General features: G+C 45.5%; 1 protein-coding gene across 1 annotated transcript in view; it reads left to right on the top strand.

Annotated features, from left to right (window-relative positions):
• Positions 1-7116: 7116 nt before the first annotated feature.
• The window catches only part of LOC109392470 (uncharacterized), a gene marked incomplete at its 3' end in the record, with an annotated part of 87657 nt that continues 83587 nt past the window's right edge, over positions 7117-11186 (top strand). Inside the window, exon 1 of the mRNA XM_019660969.1 lies at positions 7117-7171. The remainder of the gene's footprint in view (positions 7172-11186) is intronic.

The raw sequence follows: 11186 nt of genomic DNA, 5'->3' as shown, positions 1-11186 counted from the left end.
TGTGTGTGTGTGTGTGTGTGTGTGTGTGTGTGTGTGTGTGTATGGCATGGTAGTAAGCCGAATAATGGTTCTCCAGAGATGACCATGTTCCAATCCCCAGAATCTATGAATATTTTATCTTGGACCTTGAAATGGGGAGATTATCCTGTTGGGTCCAATGTAATCACAAGAGTCTTTATAAGAGGGAGGTGGAAGGGTCAGCCTCAGAGATGGAGATGTGACTATAGAATTTTCACAAGCAGAAATTGGTGTACTGTGGGGCTATAAGCCATGGAATACAAGCAGTTTCTGGAAACTGGAAAAGAAAGGTAAGGAAACAAATTTTCCCTGGAACCTCCAGAAGGAATGCAGCCCAGCTGACACCTTGATTTTAGCCAGTGAGACTGATTTTGGACTTCTGACCTCCATAATAGGATAATAAATTTATATTATTTCGAGCCACCAAGTTTGTGGTAATTTGTTTTAGCAGCAGTGCACAGTGTTTATGGAATGATTTGAAGCTAGTTTCTTTGCTTCTAAGTCCAGTGTTGTTTTGTTTCTACCATCTTATTCTGTGTGGAGGGAGCAGGACCTTTCAGGTGGTGGGAATAGTACAAGAAAGCCACCCCAGGCTGGACATGAGCATCTGTGGCATGTAGATGAGTCTTAGATGGTGTAGAGTGTGTTGGAGGAATGGGAGATGAGATAATTATGGAGGGTACTAGATTTTGGAAGCAGAGGAATTTTGGCTTGAGATGGTAAGAAACCACTTAGATGGTAGAACATTTAGGCTGTTTGTCACAAGTATGCGGGTGGTGGGGGATGGCTGGACTGGGATGAAACAAGCCACCAGTGGGGAACCAGACTCGCTCCAGCCCCTTTCACTCAGCTCTGATGGGAAGCCAAACATGGCATGCTGTTTGTTACTATTTTAGAACAGCATTGCTCTGTTCTGTGACCCAAACTGATTCTGTTATGAGGGGTGAGGAGTCTGGGAGATCATGGCCGCCTCATCCCTTTGGGACCCTCTGGTTCATTGGACTGCCCAGCATGCCACACCCCTCATCTTCTCAAAACTGGCCCTGGTTTCACTGATGACATTCTGAGATGGCATCGTCAGCGTGGTCAGCACTTCAGTCTACCAGCACTTCACTGTACCACTCTGCACGGGCATGGGGTTTGTTGAGGGAGCTCTTACAAAGGAGGCCAAAGTATACTGTTGTCTGCGAGCTGAGAAGGTATGCAGTTTTCTTTGCTGCTGCTTGTGGTACAGCTCTGAATAGGGAGAAGGCCGGGGCGGGGGACTGGGGGAGGGCGGGGGAGGGGGAGCTGGAGGAGGGCTGGCTGACTGCTTCACACCATATCTCCCCACCTCTGGTGCTCTGACGAGACCCCTGTTTCTGGGACTCAGGATGCCTCCAGGCCTCTGGACAGTGAATTTTCCGTTCGCTTTCTTACTCCTACTGAGCTTTGGACAGTTCAAACCCAACCTCCTTCAGGAAGCCTTCCTTAATAGCTCCACTGAACTTAAAAGACTTATTTTCTACACTGTACATTTTCAGTGCCCAGTGGCTGTCAGTTTACTACTTCATTATACGAGTACATTACATGGTTATCTATTTTGGAGACCAGTGCAGATGGGTGCCTTGTCTTCCAGGGAGATTATAAACTTCTTGAGGATGGGAGCAATCCTTCTTCATCTGTGCTATGTCTCACCAAATACATGGTCAACCCCTGGAGGGCGGCGGTATTGTGTTACATGAAGATAGTGTTTATGGTGCCATCCCGCGAGTTGTTCAGGAAACTCTTCAGAGAAAAGATAAGTGGACTGAAACTAAATAAGAGACAAGGAGGACTTCTTTGGAAACCCAGAAGAGATCATTTGTTAATTGGAAAAGGCATTTCCTAAATTTAGGGCAAACCTATCAGGCAGCTCTAATTTTCTTTATCTTATCTTTTTTTTTTTTTTAAGATTATTGCTGGGGAATTGGGGAGGGGAACAGTGTTGAGGAATTGGGGAAGGGGAAATTTGTGTTTTTCCAGGACCCATCAGCTCCAAGTCAAGTTATTGTCCTTCAATCTTAGTTGTGGAGGGTGCAAGCTTGGCTCCAAGTCCAGTCACTTCTTTCAGTCTAGTTGTGTGTGTGTGTGTGTGGGGGGGCACAGCCCACCATCCAATGCAGGAGTCGAACCACTAACCTTGTTGCACACTGAGCCATCCTGACCCCATCGGCAGCTCACAGCTGCTCAGCTTAAGGTGTCGTGTTCAATCTTAGTTGCGGTGGGTGCAACCCACCATCCCATGCGGGAGTCGAACCAGCAACCTTGCTGCTAAGAGCACATGCTTTCACCAGCTCAGCGGCAGCTCAGCTCAGATGCAGCTTACTAGTCTATGTGGGAATCGAACCAGCAACCCTGTTGTTCAGAGCTCGCGCTTTTTTTTTTTTAAAGATTTTATTGGGGAATCGGGGAAGGGGAACAGACAGGTAGACAAATTGCTGTTTTTGTTCTTCAGTCTGGTTGTGGAGGACGTCGCTTCACTGGCCCATGTTGGTATGATCATTGTGCTCTTCCCAGGTGAGGCAATCAGTCGTCGGTCATTGGTTGGCCACTCACAGCGGCTCCTGGCAGCTCACACCGGCTGCTGGCTGCTCACGCTGGCTGCCAGCCACTCATGTAGCTCATGGCAGCCCACTACAGCCCCGGTGCAGCCTACAATGTGGCCGGCGACTCACAGCAGCCCAGCTCAAGGTTGAGCTGTTATTCATCATCTTAGCTGTAGAGGGCGAGCGTCACTGGCCCTCAATGTGGGATCCGAACCGTAGCCCTGCTGCTTAGAGCTGGTGCTCCCAAGCGAGCTCTTAACCAGATGAGCCACTTGGCCGGCCTGGAGCTTGCACTCTTAACCAACTGAGCCACTCGGCCGGCCCCACTAATTTTCTACACTATACAAAGATAGGCTTCTGGTCCCTAGTCCCTTTTGCTTTTTTCGTTGGCTCCCCTCTCAAACTTTCAAGACATCAGATGTTTACCAAATACCCTGTGGGATAAACAATGACTCAAATGTGAATCATAGGTGATTTTTCTCTGCAGATGGCTATCTTAGTTGCTCTGAGTCTTTAACGCAGTGCACGTCACTCACAAGCCTCTGCCTCCACTCCCAAGCCCCTTCCCCAAACCCATTTCCCATATTAGGTGTTAGACAATTTTCCGCATGTCAAAATACTGGCAATTCGACCTGCAGCCCGGAGGGGAGATGAGGTAATGCTACTCATCGACAGAAGGGGGCGCATGTCACCTGACTTGCTGAAGCCGTGGGAAGGGGTGGGAGTAAAGGAATCCTAACCGGCATTTGGATTTTGGCAGAAACCTGAGTAACCCAGCACATCAGAGAACCTCCTATTGGTAGGAAGCAGAGTTAAAATCAGGAAAAGCTAGTGGTCAATTTAGTCTTTTTACACACAAGAACAAAAATGTTTTACAATGGAGGGGAAAATTAGTGATCACCTACTAAAATAAATGAAAGCAGCAGTTGTTGGAAAAGTCATGATGCATTTTTGCAATGTAAAACATAGAAAAAATACGTCATGACTTTTCCAACAACCCATAGTAACACCGAAAATGACTGTAGGATAGAATGAGAAATAAGATAGAATCCAAAGAGTTTACAGTTTAGAGGGGGAGGAAAGACTAGCTCTACAGATGTGCCACCCTGTTGAAGCACTGACTAGCTTGCATGGACGTGTGTGGGAGCTGACAAAGGTGTCCCACCAACACCTCAACCCAATTTGTCTCTTTAGACAGCGTATCAGTTCCCTCATTCTTCATCATCTCCTTTTTCTGCTTCCCCTTCCACCACTTCCCCTCCCTCCCCCCCCCCCTTTTTTTTTTGCAGAGGGTGGGGAGGGGAGAGGTGGGGAGGTGTCTGTGGTTAGGACAATGACACTTGTGGCCAGGAGAGGGCAGCAAATCATTTCCTCCACCACACAGGTAAACCTCAGCACTGTCCAGGATTCCAGTCATTTTTTTAAGTGGTTACTGAGGGCCCACTATGTGCCAGGCTCCCTGCTGGGCACTGGGAATGCAACACTGACTGAGATATGGGTCCTAGCCCTGGAGGAGCCCATGACCTAAAAGAGTGAGACAGCCATGGAAACACAAAATGTCAAACAGTGGGTTGAGGTGCTATGGCAGAAGGCTCTTCAGGGGACTGCGAGGTTGGGAGGAGGGGCATCAAAAAGCCTCATAGGAGGAGATGCTTGAACTAGGTCTTGAAAAATGATAGTTTTTTCTTGCAGTGTGCACAGCCAGGAGAACCAGGGTGAGCATGACACTCCATGGCAAAGGGTGCTAGAGAGGGGGCAAAAGAGACTCGGGAGGTAGTGGATCTTGGAGGGCTGTTCTTGGTTTCCATGCTGAGGAGCTTGGACTAGAACCAGGAAGGAAATGGGAGGCCATCATAGGGGTTTAATTAGAAGAACGACACTTTACACTTGTAAAAAGTTTGCTCTTCCAGCTGTGTGGAGGATGGATACAGCAGGGATGTCAGAAGGGCAGACCTGAAGGCTGATGGCCAGTTCAGATTTACTTGAAGCAGGTAGAATGAGTGGTGATGGTGGTCTGAACTGCAATGGTAGCAGTGGGGATGAGAGGAGGAGCTGGACATGAGGTTAAAATCACAGGTTTTGGTCTCTGATTAAATGGAGTGATGTGAGACCAGAGGTTCCTCAGGGTTCTGGCTTCAATAGCTGGGGTGAGTGCTGGTGGCAGCTCATGAGATGGAGAACAGAGGGGAAGAGGAGAGACCTGAGGAGTGAGATTACGAGTCATTGACAAATATGGGGCATCGTGTCCAGTGCTCCATTTCATACTCCCCAGTCTAGATCCTTACTATTCTCACTGGTTCTGTGATAGTGGTTTCCTGTTGGATCACACAGTGTCTCGTTTTTAGTCTCTCCAGTCTATGAATGCTTTCATTTAATACATATTTACTGATAGCCTATTGTGTGCAGGTACTGTGACAAGTCCCTTCCCCTACAGAGCTTATGGCCTAGTGCAGGGGGGTGGGGATGAAGGAAGAGACAGATAACGAAGTTATCAGTTGCAATAGAGTGTGGGAAATGCTCTCAAAAGTGAAGAACAGGAAACCAGGAGAATCTTCCCGAAGAGGGCAGAGCCTGGACTTGGAGACTGAGGAAGGTTTCCCAAAGCAATGGCATCAAGGCTCAACTGAATGAGCAGAGACTTGCCCAGTGAGGAGTGGGCGGCAGTGGGGCTGGGGCTGGGGCTGGGGAGCAAGTGTTTCAACAAGACTGGAAGTGATGGGGATGCAGTGCCTGACCCTGAGGTGTGTAGGACAGGAGAAAGCCAGCAGCAGCATTCCAGTCAGAGCACACAGGAGAAACCAAGTCCTCGGGTTTCCTTCAAGGAAAGGAGGTGAAAAGGGCATTCAATGAAGCATTGAGGATAGAGGCAAGTTTGTGATGTGGAAGCCTTTTCAAAGAGCCTCATGGAGAGGTTTTAGAGGGGTGGATGGAGGCAGAGGGTTAGGTCAGAGGGAGCTTATTCATTCATTTTATTGAATAAGTATGTACTGGGTACCTACACTAGGCCAGAAAAACAGTAGCGAGTGAGACACAAGTTTCCCAATCTCATGGAACTTACATTTTAGTGGGAGGAGACATACAATAACTAAGACAATTTCAGGTAGTAATAGTACTGGAAGAATGGAAACGAGGAGAATGTAATAGCAAGTGCTGAGAGAGGAGCTTCTCTCTCTGTTGTTGGAGGACCAGGGAAAACCTCTGAGGAGGTACACTGACATGTGAACTGAGTAGGAGGTGAGCATCACTCGTAGGTAGAGGAGACAGCAAAGGTGTCGAGTGTGGGCAAGAGTAGATGCCTGGAGGGGCTTCCTCTTGAGTGGTAAGCAAGGATAGCAGCAGTGTGGGCACGATGGGTTTAGCGTCTGCAGGGTTAGGCAGGTACTTAATCCCACCAGTGTTCCAGTGTGGGGATGGACCCAGGCCTGGAGGGATTGTACTTTTGAAGGAATCTTCTTAGTCTTTGACACATAAGGCTTGTGTTTCTGGAGGAAGTTGGAGCTGGCCTGTGTCTGATTGGTCACTTGGGCTCTTGGAAGAGGCTCTAAACTTTAGGCCGGGAGTAGGTAGACTATGGCCTGAGGGCCAAGTCCTATATTATTAGAACATAGTCAAGCTCCTTTATTTTTTTAAAAAAGATTTTTTATTTGAAATATAGCTAACATACAATATTATATGAGTTTCAGGGGGTACAGCATAGTTGTTCAACATTTATATACCTAAAGAAGTAATCACCATGAGAAGTTCAACTACCCTCTGACACCATACTATAGTATCACAATATTATTGACTATATTCTCCATGCTCACATTACCTCCCCATGACTTGTTTTATACCTGGAAATAGGGACCATTTATTGCCCATCACCTTCCTCCCCCCCATTTAATTTTTAAATTACAGTTGATGTTCAATATTATTTTATATTCATTTCAGGTGTACAGCATAGTGGTTACATATTTATATAATTTAATAAGTGATTCCCCTAACTAGTCTAGTACTCACCTGGCACTATACATTTTTACCATTTCATTGACTATACTCCCTATGCTTTACTTTACATCCCCATGACTATTCTGTTGTTACCAATTTATAATTCTTAATCCCGTCACCTTTTTCACCTGCCCCCACCCCCTCCCATCTATCACCCCAACAAATCTAGTACACACCTGACACCATACATCGTTATTACAAAATTCTGACTATATTCCTCATACTATATCCTACATTCCAATTTGTACTTCTTAATCCCTTTTTTCACCCATGCTCCCAACCCCCTCTCCCATCTAGCAACCATCAAAATGTTCTCTGTATCAATGAGTCTGTTTCTGTTTGCAGGCCCAGGTCATCCACTGCCTTTGACCAGCCAGGGACTACCTGGTAGGAGCTCCGAAGTGATCCATGGTTTTTTGCTGCCTGTGCTAAATCTGGAGGCACATGGGAGAGGCCACGCTGCAAACCAAGATGGCTACCACCAGTACCTGGGCCTAGGGTAGCTCTGCAAAAAGCCAGTACACTCCAAGTCCTGCTGCCACCTGCCAGCTCTCTTAAGGTTCAGCCACTGATAAAGTCTCGTGCAGTATGCAAGTTAGGTGAGGCAGAGTCTCAGGGAGTCATTAGAGTGGGAAGAGTTGTGGTCACCAGGTTAATGTAGATTCTGGTTTGGTGCCAGAGCTGAGCCTGGAGCTACTCAGCAAACATCTCGGAGCATACCAAAGCCAGTCACTGCCCACCTGGGTCCTGGGGACTCTGATAGTTTTCCAAGAAAGAGTGCTATGTTGGTTGCGGAGAAAGTGCCTCCAGTCTTGGGGGTATTGGGTGGGGTGGGATTCCAGCAAAGGAAGTCAGCAGGGTGGAGCCCCAGAGCTTACCAGACCAATCAGATTTAGATTTGACTGTAAGCATAGGGGCGGGCCTAACACATTAAAGATGGTGTCCACCTGCCAGCTGCATGGGAGGAGGATGCTTCACAGAGAAAATGGGACTGCCCTCCAACCCTGGCCTTGAAGCCACACACTCAGTCTGTTCCCTGTATGCCTTTGATGCCCCTCGAGTCACTGTCCCTCCACTGGAGCCCAAGGTGAGTGTCTGTGAGTGAGAGAGTCTGTGTATTGGTTCTTTAAGACGATGTCTGGGTTTCCCACAGCCTTCTGTCCCACCTAGATTGTTGGAATCCCCACTGTATTTCATAGGCAGATGTTGTGGGGGCTCCTTTTCCTGGCACCAATACTCCAGGTTGGGGAACCTGGAGTGGGGCTGGGCTCCTTCACTCGTCCAGGAGGAACCTCCATGCCGAGGTATCCCTCCCAATTTTCATCTGCCACACGGAGGTTTGGGACCAGCCCATTTCACATCTCTGCCCCTCCTACCAGTCTCAACATGGCTTCTTCTTTATATCTTTAGCTATAAAACTTCTGTTCAGCCAGACTTCAGATGGTTCTCCAGGTTGATTGTTCTGTAATTTAGTTGTAATTTTAATGTGTTCACAGAAGGAAACAGGCTCAGTGTTTATCTACTTCACCATCTTAGGTCTCTCTGAGCTCCTTTGTTTATATATTGCCATTGGTTGCTATAGCAAGTTGAATACTTGCAACAGACCATTATGGCCTGCAAAGCTTGAAACATTTACTATCTGACTCTTTATGGAGAAAGTTTGCTAAGCCTTGCTCTAGGCTGTGGCACATAGTTTTCTCAGAGGTAGTTCAGGCCCGGACTATACGTGCTGAGAAAGTAAGGCTTTATTTACGCTGAACCTGGATCTCCAAAAGCTGAAGTCCATCTCAGGTGCTGTAAATCTGTTAGTCATTAAGCTTGTTCACATGTACACAGTAGTGTGTTATGAGCTTGGAGATGTAGTTCAGGCTTGAATTGATCTTCCATGAGTGTCTCTGGGCTCTGCCACTTGCCACAAGAGACATTTTCCCAAATCACAGTCCTGAACATGTCATCTTCTCAGTAACAGTAAGCCACTCTCTGTTGCTGCCTAAGGCAATTCAGATGCCTAAATCTAACCTTCAGAGTTCTACCAAAATACAGTACTTGTTAATTGCTGCAGCCAAACCTGACGACACTCCCCAAACATACTTCACCTTGGTACCTGAATCCTTTGGAAGCTCTGATCACATTTGGCCTCCTGTTCTTAGTTATTTGGGTTCTTGTCTCATATGCTCTGTCAGTTTTTAAACTATGTAAGGATAAATACCATTTCTACTTCTTTTTATATGTCCAGTAGAGCTGGTCTTTTAGGAAGGGAGTTAATGATTACTGAGTTATGTGTCAATAACAGATGCTGAGCACTGTTTCTTGAATTCATTTTGCACTCAAGAATGTTGATCTAGTGATGCATTCAATCAAAGGTCCACTGTATTAATATTTGTATCCCCAGCACCTAATATCTGGCACATGATAAATTAATGAAAAATAATGAATAAATGAATGATCTCAAATATTTCTACAAGGTGAGTAGAAAGCCGTCATACTTACCAGAAGTGGTATGGAAGCATTTGGGATTATTGACTCTACTGTCACATGATGGATTTGGGACTCTGAAGGCTGGCATTTCCTAATTCTAAACTTGAAGTTTCAATAAATTTCAACCAGGTGGATAAAGTCATGATGGGCCATGGATCTTGGTCTAAATAATGTTCTTTTAGATGTAATTAATTGAAATAGAATACAAAAATTAAAAAGTGTTTGAGAACTAACCATCTGTCAACCATAGTGATAAGCACTCTTTGTACATTGTCTTATTTAATACTACAAATCCATGAAGTAGATTTTTAGCAAAACTTTCTTTTATGGAAAATTTTAAACATATGCAGAAGGCAAGAGAATAATATAATGAGCCTTCCCATACCCATCTCCAAATTCACTATTTATGAACTCACAGCTAATTTTGTTTCACATATACTCCACCCACTTTTCCCCTTCCCTTGTTATTTTGAAGCAAATCCCAGACATTATGTAATTTCATCCATAAGTACTACAGTATATATCTGTAAAAGATAAGGTCTCTTTAAAAAATCATAACCAGGGCCGGCCGAGTGGCACGTTGGTTAAGAGCTGGCTTGGGATGCCAGATCTGAGCAGCAGGGCCCCGGTTCGGATCCCACATGAGAGCCAGTGACACTGCCTTCTACAGCTAAGATGCTGAACAACAGCTCGACCTGGAGCTGGGCTGCCATGAGTCGCTGGCGACAGCGTAGGCTGCAGTCCCTGCTGCAGTGGGCTGCCATGAGCTACCGTGTGTGACTGGCAGCCAGTGTGAGCCGCCGGCAGCCGGTGTGAGCTGCCAAGAGCCGCCGTGAGCGGCCGTCCAATGGCTGGTGACCGATCTGCCTCACCAGGGAAGAGCACAATGATAATACCAACATGGGTCAGTGAAGCGATGTCCTCCACAACTAGACTGAAGAACAAAAGGACAGCAACTTGTCTGTTCCCCTCCCCCCATTCCCCAGCGTTGTTCCCCTCCCCTAATTCCCCAATAAAATCTTTAAAAAAAATAACCAAAATGTCATGACTACACCAACCATCCCACACAAATATTTAGTATCAAATATTGTACTATTCCAAATTTCCAATTAGCTCATTTTTTTTTAAAGATTTTATTGGGGAATTGGGGGAGGGGAACAGACAAGTTGCTGTCCTTTTTGTTCTTCTGTCTAGTTGTGGAGGACATCGCTTCACTGGCCCATGTTGGTATTATCATTATCATTATGCTCTTCCTGGATGAGGCAGTCGCTCACTGGCCATTGGACAGCCTCTCACGGCGGCTCACAGCAGCCCAGCTCCAGGTTGAGCTGTTGTTCATTATCTTAGCTGTAGAGGGTGCAGCATCACTAGCCCGCATGTGGGGTCTGAACCAGGGCCCTGCTGCTCAGAGCTGGCGTCCCAAGCCAACTCTTAACCAACGCGCCACTCAGCCGGCCCTAGCTCATATATTTTTTACAACGTATTTGTTTGAACCAGGATTTAAATAAAGTTCTACTTTATGATTGTTTAATTTGTCTCAGCTTTTTTTTTAATTTGCTTTCTCCTTTTATCTCTTTTTTTCCTCTCTTACAATTTATTTATTGAAGAAACAAAGTTGTTTTTCCATGTTTTGGATTTTGCTAATTAAATCCTCATGAAGTTGTCTAACATGTTCCTCTGTTCTCTGTGTTTACTGTAAATTATTAGTTTGATTTAAAGTCTTGATCAGATTCAGGTTATATATGGGGGGGAGGGCAACAAATAGTTTGCTAGGTTCTTCCAGGAGGAGGTACATAATGCCTGGTTGTTTTTATTTTGAGCAATGTTAGCTATTGATGAATTATGGATTGAAATTATGATAGTATTATATCATTCCTCCTTCATTTATTATTTGGCATACTTCTATAAAGAGACACGGTCCATTATGAACCATTTTGTTCCCAATTTATATAGAAAATTTGTGATTCAATTTATATAGAAAAGGCTGGATAATTGCTTGATTTGTCTTTTTATTTTTATTTATTTATTTTTATTTTTTTAAAAGATTTTTATTGGGTAATTGGGGGGATGGGAACAGTGCTGGGGAATTAGGGGAAGGGGAACAGACAAGTTGCTGTCGTTTTTTGTTCTTCAGTC

The sequence above is a fragment of the Hipposideros armiger genome, unplaced genomic scaffold (assembly GCF_001890085.2).
Source record: "Hipposideros armiger isolate ML-2016 unplaced genomic scaffold, ASM189008v1 scaffold_332, whole genome shotgun sequence".
NCBI lineage: Eukaryota > Metazoa > Chordata > Mammalia > Chiroptera > Hipposideridae > Hipposideros > Hipposideros armiger.
This window is presented reverse-complemented; position numbering and strand designations above follow the sequence as displayed.